The sequence below is a fragment of the Acinonyx jubatus genome, chromosome E2 (genome assembly GCF_027475565.1).
Source record: "Acinonyx jubatus isolate Ajub_Pintada_27869175 chromosome E2, VMU_Ajub_asm_v1.0, whole genome shotgun sequence".
NCBI classification, from domain to species: Eukaryota; Metazoa; Chordata; class Mammalia; order Carnivora; family Felidae; genus Acinonyx; species Acinonyx jubatus.
The window spans coordinates 27302771-27321112 of NC_069396.1; the positions used below are offsets into that span (position 1 = coordinate 27302771).

Genomic DNA, 18342 nt, shown 5'->3' on the forward strand with positions numbered 1-18342 from the left:
GGGGTTGGAGGTGGCAGGTGGGGTTGGAGAGGAGAGCAAGGCTGGCTCATATGGGGCAGTCAGGGGCTGCTGTGCTTGTGGGGAGGGCACTGCGGACCGTCCTTCCTCAAAGTCAAGTTTGGCAGCTGAAAAGTTGCCCCACAATATTCACCAGGGGCAAGAAACGGTACAGGACTTTCTTTTTCTGGGCTAACACACAAAGCGTGTATTCTATGCCAAGCACTCTCCCCGCTCAGCATGCGTGAACCCTTTCAGCTTTCCAACAGCCCTTTGAGGCAGATACTATTCCTAAATCCATTTTACGCACAGGGAAATTGAGGAACTGAGAGGAACAGAGAAGCTAAGTAACTCCCCTATGGTCACAGAGCTGGCAAAAGGCAGAAGCAGGATTTGGATTCAGATGGTTCTAGAGTCCAAACGCATACACACACTCGGCCATGCTGCCTCGAGTTAAAATTGGCTCTGTACCCCTTGCTTATGGTCAGCTACAGGGCCTCCTTCCTTCATGGGGTTCTCTTTCTAGGGTGACCAAAGGCTTTGGGGGCATGATATGTAGTCCAGAGAACTTGGAAGTGAGCTTGTGGCCTTCGGTCCATTCTGGTCACCACCGTCCACGCGCTCCATTCAAAATTGGGGAACTGGGCCATCCGCCTCTCTCCATGTCACGGGTGGACCTGGGTGGACCGAGCTTTTCCCATCCCATTCCATCAAAGATCCACGCCTGCTTCATCCACTGCACCCCTGGGTTTCCCACTCCGTAAGCCAAGATGCCCAACCCAGGGCCTTGGCAGGGCTTCAGTGCTGGCGCCTGGTGATTTCTGTCTCCCCACCTTGGCCAAGGAAACCAGAGCCTGGACACAAAAACTTGGCCACGCTGCTGAGACTGGCTTGCTGGGAAAATCCTACCCTTTCTTTTAAGTCTCTTCCAATAATAAAAACAGGAGTAAAAATAACATCACAAAGTCCAGCTGGCCAAACTTCATGGTTTTTGTTTTGTTTTGTTTTGTTTTTTGGTTTTGTTTCCTAAAGGACACAATGTAGAGAAAGCACCTATCACAGTCCCAGGCCCAGGATGGTTCTCAAGAAAGGGGTATTGAGCCAGAAGAATCAGGCTCTACTTGCCAGCTGTGAGACTCTGAGTAAGTTACTTGGCCTCTCTGAGCCTCATTTTCCTTATCTGTAAAATGGGAGCAAAGACAGCCTGTGTCGTGGTGTTGTTATGAACACCAAGTGAAATAATGGAAGTAAAAAAGGCATTCACTAAAACTCAGCTTCCTGCCACCCTCTCTCCACGCAGAGGTGGTGATGGGTGCCAAGGTCACAGGGATGTTAGGATTCCCGTTTCGGGCCCCTCAGCTGGCTGAGCACCAGCTTGTCACTTGGCGGTCTGACTTCATCCGCACTTTTGGGCTGGGCACAGGGGGAGCCATGCTGGGGCGTCCCCACCACCGGTAGACTTTCCAGGCTGAGGTCAGGGGACTTTCCTCTTCCAAGCTGGACAAATGCCCAGAGGGGGCCTGGGGGAGGCCTGTCCCTCTAGGGTCCACTGTTGATGCCAAGACTGGTGATAAGTGGAAAATGAGAAAAACAGGAACTCTCCTTTCCCATTTTTGGTCTTGGGGGCCTGAGGCTGGAATGGGATCCTGAGAAGCTTCCTCCAGGCCAGCAGTCTGGTACCCGAAAGGTGTTGAGGGAGGAGGGCCGACCATCCAGCTCAACCCAGGAGACAGTGCTGAGTGGAGCTCCAGTACTGACCCCCATCGAGCCAGCACTTTCCTCCGGCCAGGCCAGGAGGGCAGCAGGCAGAGCGGGGCTGGCTCGGGCGGTAGCTCTGGCCTGCCTGGTTTCTTATCTCTAAAATGATGGATAAGGCATGAGGGGAAGGTTCCAGAGCACCTTAGCAAGTCACTCAGAATGTCTGAGCCTTAACTCCTTGCAAAATGGAGCAGGAGTGGGGCGTCAGCAGCACTTGCCTTAAAGAGAAGTTGTGAGTGGCTGGTAACCTGGCCCCTCTATGGCCTTAGTGACTTTCTGTCCTATCCCAGCATCCCCTCTCTCCACATCCGCACCCAGTGCACACACCAGCCAGCCAGTGGGGCTTGTCCTTTTTTATTACCAAAACACATCTTGAGTCTTGAATTCAGCCACCTTTTGCAATCGCCACTTCCCCGGTCTAGCCATCCCCATCTCTCACGGCCTTGGGCTCTGATTTTTCTCTTGGCCTCTCACATCCACCCGCCACATAGCTGCCAAAGGGATCGTTTTCAAAGGCTAACTGGATCCAGTCACCTACTCCCCTGCTTAAAGTACTCCAGTGACAACGATGCTATCACACACAGAAGAAAATCCAAATTCCCCTCCCCGGCGTCCAGCCCTGTGTGATATGGACTTCAGCCTCCTCCCACCCTTATCCCTGCCCCACTGGCTTGCTGCCTCTCCAACAGACCACACTTCTCCCTGCCTCAGGGCCTTTGCACTGGCTATGCGTGCCACCTAGAAGGCCACCAGCTTTGATTTTGCTTGTCTCTCCCTTTTGGACTGTGTCACCTCCTCAGAGAGGTCCTCCCTGACCACTCTTCCTATGAGAGCCCCTGGGCATTCTTGATCATTGTTAAAGGGGACTTCTTAAAGGGGACTTCTTAAAGGGATTTCTATGATTCTCATAGAAATGTAAAATGGGGGACACCTGAGTGGCTCAGTCAGTTAAGCAGCCAATTCTTGGTTTGGGCTCGGGTCATGATCTCATGGTTTGTGAGTTTGAGCCCCATATCAGGCTCAAAGCTGCCAGTGTGGAGCCTTCTTGGGGTGTTCTCTCTCCCTCTCTCTCTGCCCTTCCCCCACTCGCTCTCTTTCTTTCAAAAACAAATAAATAAACATTATATTAAAAAAAGAAATATAAAATGAACACAAGTCAGATGTCATGGAATGCATTAATTTATGAGAAAACCAGAAGGTGTTAGAACTGGTTCTAAGGAGAATTCAAAGACACGTGTATATTGGCAATCAGGAATGATGAAATGAATTTATAAAGAGATGCATAGGGGCACCTGGGTGGCCCAATTGGCTAAGCATCCAGCTCTTGATCTCAACTTGGGGCATGATTTCTCGTTTCGTGAGATTGAACCCCATGTTGAGCTCTGTGCTGACAACGGGGAGCCCGCTTGGGATTCTCTCCCCCCCATCCCCCGCCTCACTCATCCTTGCATTCTGTCTCTCTCTCTGTTTCAGAATAAGTAAATAAATCAATAAATGGATAAATGGCCAATATCCAGCGGGCAATATTTAATTACATTCCACCCCAACAAAATCCTCTTGCGTTTCTATGGATGAGATTCAAGTAATGAAAGGTAATGAAAGGTGCAGGCGCCTATAGAATCAGATGGCCAGGATTGGTGCTCCAGAGAGTTATTTGGTTATCTTACAGGTTTCCTGACTTTCTGGCACTTACCAGCACCTGACCTTCTTTGCCGTTTGCAATTCAACTTGAGGGCAGAAACTGTGTTTTGTAACACCATCTGCAAGCACACAGCGAGTGCTCGGCAAATGTTTGTTGCTGCCCTTTCCAGTGTCCAGGGTAATTTGTATTTCAGGAGAAGATACAAAAGAGGTCATTGCTGAGCCTAAAGAAATAAATTCTGACAGCCAAGGAGGAGGGGGCATTTGTGGGAAGGAAAGGGCGCCGGCAGGTTCATCACCCGTTAAATAACCAAGACCTCTGCGCACCCAGAATCCTCAGCACCTCTTGGCAGCCCAAGCCTGAGCGTCCCCAAAGGGACCTGACCCGGAGTTGGTAGGGAAAGTTCTCTGGCTGAGGCTGTTCTGTGATACCATGTCAGGTAAGTCAGAGGGCACGGAGGGGCGAAATGTGACTCCACCACGCACATTAGGGTCTGTCTCCTGGACTCTAGGGTCGACCCCCAGAAGTCGCCCTCAGGCGCTCTCTTTCAGACCCACGTTACACAGCAAGTCAGTGGCCCAGCCACGCCAGAACCTCTGTCTCCTGTGCCCTCATTCTGCCCGTCTTTCTTTAGGAGATGCATCTTCTCCAGGGCCTCTGGGGAGCCTGGAAATGGGGGCGTATGAGATCCTGCGAGAGTGGAGGTGCCTTTTTGCCCTCCGGAAATCCCGCGGAGAAAGGCGCCTTCGAGGCGCATAAATCTTCTGATCCCGGGACAGAGGCGGGTGCGTGCCTAAATCTGGGGTTATGGCAGGAGGGGGCGGAAGGTGCTGCGGGGGCGGGCGGGGAGGGGTCCGGATCTGCTTCCCGCAGAGGCGGGGTGAGGATGCGGGTGAGAGGCGGCTGCTGGGGAGGAAAAGTGAAATCACAAAATGACAGAATGCAGGAAGGAGGAGGCGAGGTAAGGATGAACCCACGGACATTCCCTGCGCGCCCACTGTGTGCCAAACACGGTTTGGGCTCTAAGGACACGGTCAGGGAACAGAGCGTATCCGGTTGTGCCGCTGCAGGACGCGGTCTAACCCCGTGCCTGAATAAATGGCTTTAACACGCATATAAATGTGAAGTTGCGGTTCCAACAAACGTTTGGAAGGAGAACGCGAGGTGCTTGCGATTAGACCTTGAAATACCCGGGTTTCACCTGGTAGGGGCGCCAGCAGAGATCTACATAAGCCAGTTCGGGAATGTGGGCTTGACTGCCTCGTGCAGGAAATGCGCAGGAAGTGTATGCAGAAATGCAAAGGTGCTCGAAGATATGCAAGTATCAAAGCCGACACGAATCGTAAATGAATGCACGCATGCATAATGAATACGTGTCCGAGACACGAATGCCTGAGGGCCAAAGTGACAGTCCTCGATTCTCCAGCACGCTGCGCGCGCCCTCTGCTGCCACCAATGCGCCTCGCTCCGCCCTTTCTCGTCCCATTTCGTCCCTCCCCTTTGAGCCAGAGCGCTTTTCTTTCCAGGTCTTCCCGGCACCCGGCATAAAACAAAGCCCCGGCCGGTTGTTCGCTACGCATGCGCACAGTAGAACTATTCCGAAGAGGTTTGCTTGCAAAGCAGCGTCCGAGCAGTCAGGATGGCCGAGCGGTCTAAGGCGCTGCGTTCAGGTCGCAGTCTCCCCTGGAGGCGTGGGTTCGAATCCCACTCCTGACAAGTGCCGTTTTGTTTTTTCACCAACAGCTGCAAGTCAGTTTTGTTTTCCATGAACAGCCGCAAATCAACTAGGGAATACCGTTACACCTTTGGGTATTCTTTTCATCTCTTTACAAAAAGTATTTCCTTCCTAACAGGCATTTTCTTCTTAGTGACATTCATTTGGCTTTGGATTGTAAAAAGAAAGCCCCGACGCGTGCCGCAGAGCCCTTTTTAGTGTGGTCAGATGCACCTTTCTCTAACGTTGTCTAACGTTGCAGAAAGAAAACAGCAAAAGGGTGGGAATTGTCAGAAGTGGGATTCGAACCCACGCCTCCAGGGGAGACTGCGACCTGAACGCAGCGCCTTAGACCGCTCGGCCATCCTGACTTCCTGCCAGTATCCTACAAAGATTCTTAGTAGTTGCCATTTCCGTGCCACGTGGTTCGAGAACCCGCAAGTTGTTTTAGGGTAGCTGGCAGCCCCAGGTCCTGCCGCACTGCTCCAGGCGTCCACAGGTAAAACAAAACAAAACAAAACAAAACAAAACACCCCAAAAAACCCCCAAAACCCACCCTTGTTGCCGAGACTCGCTGTTATCTTTCAATTTCTTCCGTCTTTTTTCTGCGTATGGAAACTGTGTAGCCTGGGAAGTCAGTTTCCCTTGCCATCCCTAGAAAATATCCGTAAAAATAAACACAATGGAAACAAAACTATATTGTTAAATTCTAGCCATTCGCCAATGCTCGGAACCTGAAAATGTGACGTGTATTTAACGACTATCAGTCGCCAGGGTCAGGACTATTGTTGGGCCCCTGAGGGCAGTGGGGAGGGGATTTAGACGATTCTTTTTGGAAGGGAGGTGCTCTGCGAAGAACTTTGCCTTGAGCTCCTCAGGATTGGAAGCCGTGGAATCCCATTCCACTCGTGTTTAACTGGAGCCACAGCCAGAGAAATTTGGCTTTTATACCTTTTTAATAAACTGAACAAGGGAAAAGCCGGAGGCTGTTAAACTTGGAGAGGAGACGATTTATCTGTCTACAAAAGCCTGATGTGTACGAGGGATTGGGATTGTGTCCGTCTCTCCTTGCTCCAAGAGGGGGCAAGCAGGGGGTAGGTAGTTAGAGAGGAAGCTTTTCATAGAAGAAAGAGCTTGCTGGAAGGGAAACAGGCTGTCTGTGTAGATAGTGATAACCCCGTCAGTGGAGGCAGTCGAGACAAGGCTGGACATCCACTTGGTGGAAAAGCTCTGTATAGGGCTCCACTCTGCTGGTGCAGAGCCTGCTTGGGATTCTCTCTCTCTCCCTCTCTCTCTAGCCCTTCCATGGGCTCCCTTTCTCTCTGTCTCAAAATAAATAAACTTTAAAATAAGAAATAATTAAAAATTTATCCTTTAACAAAATGTACTCCACATCCAGTGGGGAAATAGGGTTATTTATCTACAGATGGGTGCTACTGTGGCATCTACAGACTGCTGTAGAAGTGCCAATTTACCATCGGGCAGAAGAAGAAAAAAAGGACATTTGGGAGATAGTGGAGATGGTGAAGCCCCCTGTCCTGGAGAAGAGGTCTTGGGAATGGTCCTGGAACTGCATGCAGGCTTGGTTGACAAGGATGAAGGGATAGGGACAATTCCCAGCAGCAGTGCCCAGGGCCAGAGTCAGGAGAGGGACACCTCCCCTGCCATGGCTGGAGCTGGATCTTCCACCATCCAAAGGGAGGCTGAAGGAGATTAGCAGAGCTTTCCTCCCCTCGGTTGCTTCTCCTATGCCACCTCCTCCAGGAAGCCTTCCTTGATGCTCCTGTCTCTTACCGAGGACTTGTGGCTTCCTCTGTGTTCCCGCAAGCTCTTAGGCAAACCCCTCCCAACAATGGAATTGGAATGGCCTGTCTAGGTATGTGTGCCTTCTCCTGTTTCTAAAACTGAGCTCTTCAAAAGGGCAGGGATTGCAAGAGTCTTTGCCACTGAAACCCTGGGGCCTAGGACACAAAAACGTGGAGAGGGAGATAAATGAGTGCCGACTGAATAATGAATGAGACAACAGGATAGGGGTGTGCCCAGGCAGGAGGTCCTGGAAATGCCACCCCAGACCTCCTCGGGCAGCTGGCGCCTGGACAGAATGGGGTCACTCTGCCAGAGCCCTGGCCTGCCCCCATCGCCCAGGAATAGAAGCCATGCATCCTTGAACAAATAGTTAATCCAACACCCTCTCTCTGGAGCTCTGGACCTCCCATCCCAAACAACCCCTGTTCCAATCCCAGTAGGTAGAAGGGCCCGGGCAGGGAAAATAACCAAACCTCCAGTCTGACCTTTGCCTCCGTCTGAGCCAATCAGTAACTGGCCCAGAGGTTGGCAGGGCCATGCCAGCACCCCGCCCACTGCGTCCGCGCCTTGACTGTGTCCTTCAACAGAGACACGCACACAGAGGGCATCAGCCCAAACCACTCAGCGTCCTGATGTCTGCTCTTTGCTCTTGTATCATCCTTCTGGAATGCCTCCTTCTCAAATTGCTCTTTTCAAGGCTCTGTTCAAATGGCACCTCCACCCTGAAGGCCCCACATCTTCTCTCTGCACCAGGAAGTTCAAGCCTGGTGGCATTTCATGGAAATGGGTCTTTGCTTCGAATTCGTAGAGCCCACCAACGCTGTTGGCTCTGATTTTCCAGCTCACCCCACTTCCAGCCTGCCCCTTGGATGTACCCAAAGAGGTTAGGAGATTGGAGAGTGACAGGAGGAACCATCTGGCCCCTGGTCACATCAGCTTACTGTGCAACTTGAGGTAACTCCTGTCCGACCCTGAAATGGACAGATGTCCCAGTGGCGATGGGAGGAGTTTGGATCACTGCACTTCCCAAACTTTAGGCATTTATTACCCGCTTTTTCCTTATCTGTATGCCGTTTGTGCATGTTAACAAAACCTTTTTTTTTTTTAATGTTTATTTATTTTTGAGAGAGAGAGGAAGACAGAGGATCCCAAACAGGCTCTGCACCGTCAGCACAGAGCCCAACGTGGGGCTCAAACTCACGAACCATGAGACCGTTACCTGAGATGAAGTTGGACACTTAACTGACTGAAACACCCAGGCACCCCAACAAAAACATTTTCATTGTAGTTAGATACATATAGGGGCGCCTGGGTGGCTCAGTCAGATAAGCATCAGACTTGATTTCAGCTCAGGTCCTGATCTCACAGTTCATGAGATCAAGCCCCACGTTGGGCTCTGTGCTGACCGTGTGGAGCCTGCTTGGGATTCTCTCTCTCCCTCTCTCTCTGCCCCTCCCCTGCTCATGTTTCCCCCCTCTCAAAATAAATACATAAATGTTAAAAATAGTAATACTATTTTTAAAGACACAAATAAACATAAGATTTACCATTCTTACTATTTGAAGTATATGGTTCTGTGGCATTCACATTCTATTGCAACTCTCACCCCATTCCATTTCCAGAACTTTTTTGTCTGCCCCAAGTGAGACTCTGTCCCCATTAAACATTAACTCCCAATCCTCACTTTCTGCGCCTCTTTGCCACCGCTGTCCCACTTTCTGTTCCTGTGACTGTGACTCCGCATAGAAGTGGAATCAAACAGTAGATGTCCCTGTGACTGGCTTGTGTCACTTAGGATAATGTCTTCGAAGCTCATGCTATAACATGGGTCAGAATGTTACTCGTTTTTCAGGCTGAATAACATTCCGCTGTATGGACATACCACATTTGTTTGTGCATCCATCCATCGGCGGACACTTGGGAGGCTTCTTCCTTTGGTGGTTGTGACTCATGCTGCTGTGAGCATGGGTGTACGAATATCTCGTCCAGACCCTGCTTTCGGTTCTTTTGGACGTATACCCGCAAGTGGAATTGCTGAATCATATGGTCATTCTGGGTTTTGTTTTTTTGACGCTAATTTAATTTTGAGAGCGAGAGAGAGAGAGAGAGAGAGAGGGTGCACGTGGAAGAGGGGCAGAGAGAGAGGGGACGGAGAGAATCCCGAGCAGGTTCCTTGCTGTCAGCAAAGAGCCTGACGCAGGGCTCAAACTCACGAACCGTGAGCGCATGACCTGAGGGGAAATCAAGAGGGCACTTAACTGACTGAGCCACCCAGGCGCCTCCCAGTACTTCTGTTTTTAATTTTTTGAGAAACCATCCTACTGTTTCCCACAACAGCTTCATCATTTTTACATTCCTACCACCAGGGGGCACGGTGGTTCTAATTCCCCACATCCTGGCCAACCCTTGTTTTCTCTCTTGATTGCTTGTTTGTTTTTAATAGCAGTCATCCTAAGGAATGTGAGGTGATATCTCATTGTGGTTTTGATTTGCATTTCCTTAATGATTAGTGGTGTTGAGCATCTTTCTTTTTTATTTTTTAAATGCTTATTTATTTTTGAGAGAGAGAGAGAGAGACAGAGCATGAGTGGGGGAGGGGCAGAGAGAGACGGAGTCACAGAATCCAAAGCAGGCTCTAGGCTCTGAGCTGTCAGCACAGAGCTCGACTTGGGGCTTGAACCCACGAACCGTGAGATCATGACCTGAGCAGAAGTTAGAGGCTTAACCGACTGAGCCACCCAGGTGCCCCGGGGCATCTTTTCATACGCTTGTTGGCCATGCGTATATCTTCTTTGGAGAAATGTCTGTTCAAGTCCTTTGTCCAGTTTTTGTTTTTTGTTTTTTTTTTTAGTTCATTGTTGAGATTGAGTTGTAGGGGGTTCTTTGTATACTGAGTTAATTAACCTCTTGAGTCAGATATATGGTTGGCAAATATTTTCTCCCAATCTATACGTTGGTCACCTTTTCACATATTGTGTCCTTTGATGCACAGAAAATTTAATTTTGAGATAGTCCGGTGGTTTTTTTTTTACTTTTGTTGCCTGTGCTTTTTGGCATGGTTCCCTAGAAATCATTGCCAAATCCAATGTCATGAAGATTTCCCCCCCCTATGTTTTCTTCTATAGTTTTAGAGTTAATTTTTAGGTCTTTGATTCACTGGAGTTAATTTTCATAGATGGTGTAAGGTAAGGGTCTAACTTCATTGTTTTGTGTGTGTATACTTTTCCCAGCAACATTTGTTGAAAGACTGCCCTTTTCCCAGTGAATGGTCTCGACACCCTTGGCAAAACCATTTGACCATCTATGCAAGGGTTTTTGTGCACTTTTTTTTTTAATTTTTTTTTCAACGTTTATTTATTTTTGGGACAGAGAGAGACAGAGCATGAACGGGGGAGGGGCAGAGAGAGAGGGAGACACAGAATCGGAAACAGGCTCCAGGCTCTGAGCCATCAGCCCAGAGCCTGACGCGGGGCTCGAACTCACGGACCGCGAGATCGTGACCTGGCTGAAGTCGGACGCTTAACCGACTGCGCCACCCAGGCGCCCGTGCACTTTTTAAAAACTAAATATTTTCTTGGAATGGCCTTATTTTAAAACTAATAAATGTGTTATGGGAAGAAACTTATAATACGACTAGAATAGAAAACCCACCTCATTACCCAGAAATGGAAGGTTACAGTAAAAATAAGCACAATGGGAACCAAACCACTGTCATTAAATTCTAGCCAGAATATTTATTCACTGAAAAGAATGAACAGAATGAGGTGTTGAAGACCTATCAGCACCAAAGGAGGTTTTCTCCTCGGCGTAATCAGATTGATAGCAAAGTTAAAAACAAAGTGCATGTAATGAAGCATCATAGATGTTTGATGACTGCCCTGGACCATTGCCCCTCAGGATCCCTGCTGGTGATGAGAAGCCTTAGACATCGATTCTAGTTCTGCTGATGTCTCTAATTCAACCGGTGACCCCGGGCAAGTTTCTGCCCTTTTTCCAGCTGGTGTACTCATCTGTAAAACCAATGATGACCAGCCACTTTGGAAAACAGTTTCGCAAATGTCTTGTAAAGTTAATAATACACATAACATATGCTCCAACAATTCTAGTCCTAGGTATTTACCCAAGAGGAATGAAAACATTTGTTCGCACAAAGAAACCCCGGGGGCCTGTGGCTGGCTCAGTCAGTGGAACGTGGGGCTCTTGATCTTGGAGTTGTGAGTTCAAGCCCCATGTTGGGTGTAGAGATTACTTAAAAATAAAATATTAAAACCAAACAAACTAACAAACAAACAAACACAGCTTGCACGCATGCACATGTTCACAGCAGTTTTATTCATAGCTGCCCAAGCTGGAAAAAACCCCAAATGTCCAACAACTAGTGAATGGATAAAGATGTTGTGGTATATCAATACAAGTGAATACATCCAGCATTAAAAAGAAACAATCTACTTAACCTATGCTCAACAGCACAGATGAATTTCAAAAGCTTTATGTTAACCGGACAGAGCTTTTCACCAAGGACTTCTGTATCAGCTTCCTCTGGCTGCTGTAACAAATTGTCACAAACTTAATGGCTTAAAAACACACACACAGAGAAATTAAGAGGCGCCTGCGTGGCTCAGTCTAAGCATCCAACTCTCGGTTTTGTCTCAGTTCATGATCTCATAGTTTGAGTTTGAGCCCCTTGTCGGGCTCTGCACACGGTCAGTGCAGAGCCTGCTTCAGATTTCTCTCTCCCTCTCTCTCTGCCCCTCCCCAACTTTCTCTCTCTCTCTCTCTCTCTCTCTCAGGACAAACAAACATTAAAAGACATTTAAAAACCCACAAATCAAACACACACACACACACACACACACACACACACACACACAAAGGTATTCTATTACAGTTCTAGAGTCCAAAATGAATCCTAAGAGGCTAGATCAAAGCGTCAGCAGGACTGGTTTCTTCTGGAGGCTGCAGGGATCCATTCTTTGCCTCGTGCATTCCTAAAAGCCACCTGCCTGCCTTTCTTGGCAGCTCCTGGCTGCACCACAGTGGTCTCTCTTTCTTTGCTCGCATTGCTTTCTTTTCTATTGTTATCACATGTCCCTCTCTGCCACCGCTGTTGTCTTCTTCTTCTTCTTCTTTTAAGTTTATTTATTTTTGAGGGTGGGGGAAAGGGGAAAGAGAGAGAGGGAGACAGAGGATCTGAAGCAGGCTCTGTGCTGACAGTAGAGAACCCAATGCAGGGCTCGAACTCACGAACTGTGAGATCATGACCTGAGCCAAAATTAGACCCTTAACTGACTGAGCCACCCAGGTGCCCACTCACCACCCCCACCCCGCCTTTTTAAGTAATCTATGCCCAACATGGGGCGTCGAACTCATGACCTGGAGATCAAGAGTCACCTGCTCCACAGAGCTAGGCAGGTGACGCTACCTCCTCCTTATCAGTATACAGTGGTTACATTTATCACCCACCCAGATAATCTAGGATAATCTCATCTCAAAATCCTTAATCACACCTGCAGAGTCCCTTTTGCTATACAGGGTAACATTCACAGGTTCTGGGGATCAAAATTGAACACCTTGGCAGGGGAGGCATTATTCAACCTGCCACAACTGTATAATGTAAGACTTCATTTATATGACATTCTAGAAGGCTCAAAAAAACAGTGACAGAAAACAGATCAGTGGTTGTTTGGGGCCAGGGTGGAGGTCATAAAGGCAGTTTCTGGGGTGATCTATACTCTAATCTTTGTGGTGATTCCATGACTATACACATTTGCCAAAATGCTACAGAGTGGGAGAATCCAAGTGGGAGAAAACAGTAGCAACACATAAAAGTGACAAACAATGAGCATTCAGAATATAAAAAGAGCTCAGAGCATTTGAAAGCACAAACAGGGCTGCGGTGTCAGAGGGGAGCACAGTAATCCACGGTCACTTCGGACACAACGGCAGAGCTCAGGGGGTTCCCTAAACCTCCCTCAGGTTCAATAATTCATTAGTTAGAAGGCAATGAAAGCAATGAAAACAGCTAGGCTCAGTTACGGTTTGTTGCCGCTAAAGGATACAGATTAAAATCATCCAAGGGGAGGGCACACAGGGGAGGGCTGATGGAATTGCTCTGGAATTAAAGAGCAGTAATGGTTCATTACAGTGAATATACTGAAACCCATGACTTGTATAATTTTTAAAAGGGTGCTTTTTAAGTTCTAAGCATGGCCTTTCCATTGTTCTCTCCCCAGGGAATCATGGATTCCATGCGCTGTTTTCTCAGCACTGATGTGTAACTATTACCAATCAGGTACACTCACCACCTCGGTGTCCCAAATCTTTGTAGGCCCTTCATCATGGAGCCACAGTTGACTGACTTCCCGCATAGCTGATCTCAGTTTCCAGCTCTTCCAGGTAGAGCTAAATGAGCTGATATCCAGTTCCCTGACCCTAAACCACACTGTTAGAATATCTGGTGTGGCCAGACCCCACCCTAAACAAAGAAGGACATTTCTATCAGGCATGACATTCCAGAGGTTTAGAGATTACCTCCCAGAAGCCAAGAGCAAAGACCAGACCTCTCTTTGGGCAAATTTATTTTATTTATTTATTTTTTATTTTTATTTTTTTTGAGGGGGGATGGGCAAAGGGGAAGGGAGAGAGAATCCAAAGCACACTCCAAGCTCCCCCGATGCGGGACTCGATCTCAGGACCCTGAGATCCTGACCTGAGCAGAAATCAAGAGTGGAAAGCTTAATCATCTGAGCCACCCAGGTGCCCCCGGGAAATTTTAAATTCCTTACCACACAAGGGCATATGGTTCAAACCTTAAATTCAAGGAAAAAGAAATATGAATGGCCAGTAGGCTTAAGTAGGAACCCAGCCCCACTAGCCAAGTATTAGAAAATGCCAATGGAAACAAGAGACTTTTTTTTTTTTTAATGCTCATCACACATATTGGGGGTTGGGCAAATAGTTAAGCTCACTCTTAACAGGGGCGTCAACAAATATGGTCTTTGGTAGAATCTACAAAAATTTGGCAGTATCTATCAAAAAATGTAAATACCCTCAATCTAGTGGTTTTGCTTTGAAGACTGGATCCATAGAAAATCTCACATGTGAGGAAAGGTGTATAAATAAGGAGGCTTATATAATATTTCTTGTAATGAGGAGCTATTGGAAATCACCTATCAGTTGGGGGGAAGGGACAGGGAATTAGTAGCCACTTTATCAATATTACATGACATGTAAAAAGGTCATTCTTCGTGTGAAATTGAAATTTCCAAGATGTTAAGTGCAAGTCAAGTTTCAATATATATACTAGAAACTTATTTTTTGGTAAAAAAATTTTTTAGGGGCGCCTGGGTGGCTCGGTCGGTTGAGCGTCCAACTTCGGCTCAGGTCATGGTCTCGCCGTTCGGGAGTTCAAGTCCCACATCGGGCTCTGTGCTGACAAACAGCTCAGAGCCTGGAGCCTCCTTCGGATTCTGTGTGTGTGTCTCTCTCTCCCCCTCCCCTGCTCATGCTCTGCCTCTCTCTGTCTCTGAAGGATGAATAAATGTTTAAAAAAAATTTTTTTTTAATTTTTTTTAAATGACACTCAAAGCAAGTCTTTACATTTCTACACGTTATGTTAATGTGGAACATGTTGGGGTTCGGAGCCAACCGCCAAGAAAGAATTCTTGAGACGTCTTCCGTGGAAAAAGGTGGTTTTATTACAGCACAGGGATAGGACTCAGGGGCAGAAAGAGGTGCTGCCCTGGGATCCTGAAGAGCTATTGATTATATGCGGGGGTGGTGATTGCAGGGGTATTGATTATATTGGGGGGCGGGGGTGGTGAAGGTAAAGACCTGGGGAAGTTTCCAAAAGCGTTCTCATTTGCTACAGGATCCTGGAGGCCTAGCTATATAGTCCAGCCAAGGTTGGCAGGAGTTCCTGGAGGAATGTTATAGTGGGCTGCGGGTTATAAGGAAATTTAATTTCAAATTTTTTTAATGTTTATCTATTTTTGAGAGAGAAAGAAAGAGAGAGAGCATGAGCAAGGGAGGGGCAGAGAGAGGGAGACACAGAATCCGAAGCAGGTTCCAGGCTCCAAGGGCTTGAACTCACACACTGTGAGAGCATGACCTGAGCTGAAGTCAGACACTCACCGACTGAGCCACCCAGACACCCCAGCAGGAAATTTAATTTTATCTACACTTCCGTTTTGCCTTTTTCCCCCACATCGATGTGGTAGCGAGAGAAGACAAAAGATATGCCAGATACTCAAAGTCTTCTCAGTGATTAACTGGAGGTGAAGGTGCAGCTTTGGAGACATGTGTGTGCCGTGCAACAAGATCAATGAATGAATTAGTTGTGTGATCAAAAATAAAGAAATCGAACCAACCCTACTGCACTAAGCATAGAGTCGGATGGAAAAGTGTTCAATTAATAGTTGCTGATTATAATCAGCAACTTCCCAGAGTTGGCTTCTGGAAGCTGCTGGATGAGCGCCAGGGGAAACTTTCTGCGAATTTTTAAAAATTGCAAATTGAAAGATATAACTACCCTCCAAAGGGTGTTATTTTTTAAAATAATAAAACCCACTCTATTACCGAGGGTTTAATAAACAGGTGGTCTGGCCCCTGGCTGCCTCTTAAACATCATCTCTCCCCAATCCCTTAAGCTCATAATCTTTTGTCCCGCCTCAAAGACCCCAAAGTCTTTCCTGCCCCAGGGCCTTTGCACATATGGTGGTTTTCTCTGCCTGGAATGTTCTTTTTCTGCCTGATTCCTATTCATCCTTCAGGTCTCTGCTTAAATGTTTATACTTTCCCTGACACTCTCCAACCCTCAATTATTCTCTCCCATGGGGTCCTGCTCTTTTCCTGTAGTAATGTTATCACAATTGGTAACTATCAATTTATCTGTGGGTTTGTATATCTAGATTGTCTGTCTCCCCCATCAGACTTCCTGAGGGCAGGGTTTCTGGCTGGATGGCTCACAGCTCTGTCCTCAGCGCCCAGCCCATGCAAGGTGCACCTTAAACATCTGCCCAGGGCCTGAATCTCCACTGCCTCTCCAGCATGCCCTCATCCCACCCCAAGGGAGGGAGGCCCAGCACATAGTAGGTGCTTGGCCAGAGTAGAGAGTCTTTATAAAACTGAGGACTCAGACAAGGCATGCGCTGCTGGTGATCTGTGTGGAGATGGCCTGCTCAGACCCCAGGGACGGAGACTACCCTTGGAAAGGACAGGCATTCTGGGCCTCGTCCCTGGCTCTCATTCCCCCACCCCTTCCCAGACCTTCTAAGGCGCCAGTGGAGACTCTGGGTGGGTGGCAGTTTCCTTCCCACTTTTTCTGACGGAGGGGTGGGAGGGCGGCGAGTGAAGTTGGTTCGGAAGAAAATGTCAAAGTAAAAAACAATGCAGTGATTGAGTCTTGCTTGTTGCCATTTGAAAGGAATGAAAGTGGGATTAACCAAAAAAGCAAAATCTAAACCCAAACCAAAACCCAAAACACTCTACCGTTCTAGAATCTGCCTCAGAAACAATCATCTTACTGCTGCCCGTGTCATAGTGAAATTAAGGGTTTACCCAAGAGCTGTGTTCTGCACTTGGGCTCCTACAGTGTGCAGAGAGGCTGCTCTCTGAGTCTGCAGCTACCAAGAAGCTCTCCTCATCTCCTGAGTGTGTGTGGGGTGGGCAGGAGGGGCTCAGGTGCAAAGTGGCAGAAGGGGTTGGACACCCAGTGGTTCCGTCATCATCCACCAGTGATATTTTCCATCAGATATTAGCCGTCAGATCTTGTCACCCTCCTGTCTGAAACCCACCAGTCCTCAGAATAAAATGTTAACCTCTCCCCTCCATTATTGCCTAGGCTGAATAAATGGCCACCCAAAGATAGTAGATCCTATCCCTGGAATCTGTAAATTTACTGTCTAAAGAAAAAGAGTCTTTGCAGATTAGATTCTTGATATGGGAGGTAATCTGGATTACCTGGGTGGGCAGAGATCGGGGAGATGAGGTCACAGGTCAAGGTCAAGGCCACCACCCAGAGCTAGAAGAACAAGGAAGATAGTCTTCTAGAGCCTTCAGAGGAACAGCTGTCCTACTGATACCTTGATTTTGACTCACTGAAACTGATTTCAGATTTCTGGCCTCTAGAACTGTAAGGGAATACCTTTCTGTTTTGTTTTGTTTTTGTTTTTGTGTTTGTTTTTTAAGCCACCATGTTCAGGTGGCAGCCACGGGAAGCTATTCTGATCATCTAAATAGCCCTATGGGACCTGGTCTCTGCCCACCTGTCAAATCTCCCCCTTGCTCACTTTGCACACAGCCTCACCAAGGATCTTTCTGTTCTTCAAACTAACTAGCTTCCTCCAGCCTCAGGGCCTTTGCACTAACGAAGTTGTTCTCCCAGATCTTCCCTAAGGCAGACCGTACTGATGATTCAGTTCTCTGCATAAATGTCGCTTCTCTGAGAGGTCTTCTGTGCCTAGTTTATCTAAAAATTGTCTCCTGGCCATCTCTGTCACATCCTCCTATTTTATTTTACTCACAGCATTTGTCACTGAAGTCATTTTTTCTTCCCAGTTCATTACTTGTCATCCCCAGTAGAAAGTGGGATCTGAGAAGCCTCGCCTGGCTTGTACCTGCTGTATCCCCAGGGCCTGGGTTAGGGCCTGACATATAGTAGGGGTTCTGCAAACACTGGTTGGTAAATAAATAATCTGTACAAGCTTCCAAGGCCTGAAGGGTGTGTGTATATATGCGCATGCACGCGCGTGTGTTTCGGGGTGCAGGTGGAACAATGAAACCGTAACTCCAACATCGTCTCCCACCTTGTGAGTGGCTTCCCCCCATCACGGTATGTCAGGGGCTTCATTTATTTTACACAACAGTCCCTCTATTACAGACGAGGAAACCGAGGCTCAACGATCTTCTAAGTTACTGCTTAGCGCGTTCGGAAGTGAAAACCACATCAGTGGAGTCAGGTGCAGCCACAGTTTACTCAGCCCCTCACCTCCTGGGTGCTAGGTCTCCCGGACTCCTTAGGCGGCGCTGCACAGAGGGGCGGACCTCGCCTTAAGGAGAGAGCTCAGAGAGAAGGGCACCCAGCGCCCTAGAGGCATCCAGGAGAGGGCCTGTAGCACTGCGCTCTGCCAGCCGAGTTTACCCTGGGCTTGGAAGTGACGGGCTAGGAGGGCGCGGAGCAGCGGTCAAGGCTGCGGCGAGGGTGAGGGCGAGTCCCGGCAGGCGGCTTTCCTCGCTAGAGAACGGAGCCGCCGTCCAGGCTGGTTGTGGCAGAGACCCATCTCATCGGCCGCGGTCTCGGTGTCCCCGTCTGGAAAGTGGGACGCGGCCTCGAACAGCTCGGGGTGGGTGGGGGCGGCCAGCGGGGAGCGAAGCGTTAAAGGGGCGGGTCCCGCGGCGGGGGCGGGGCCGCAGCTCGGCAGCACCT

General features: G+C 48.3%; 2 non-coding genes across 2 annotated transcripts; one reads left to right on the forward strand and one right to left on the reverse strand.

The window, feature by feature from the left end:
* Positions 1-5030: 5030 nt before the first annotated feature.
* TRNAL-CAG (transfer RNA leucine (anticodon CAG)) lies at positions 5031-5113 on the forward strand. Its single transcript has one exon. It is a non-coding gene; the product is annotated as a tRNA-Leu (tRNA).
* Positions 5114-5399: 286 nt separating this feature from the next.
* On the reverse strand, positions 5400-5482 carry TRNAL-CAG (transfer RNA leucine (anticodon CAG)). Its single transcript has one exon. It is a non-coding gene; the product is annotated as a tRNA-Leu (tRNA).
* Between the last annotated feature and the right edge of the window lie 12860 nt (positions 5483-18342).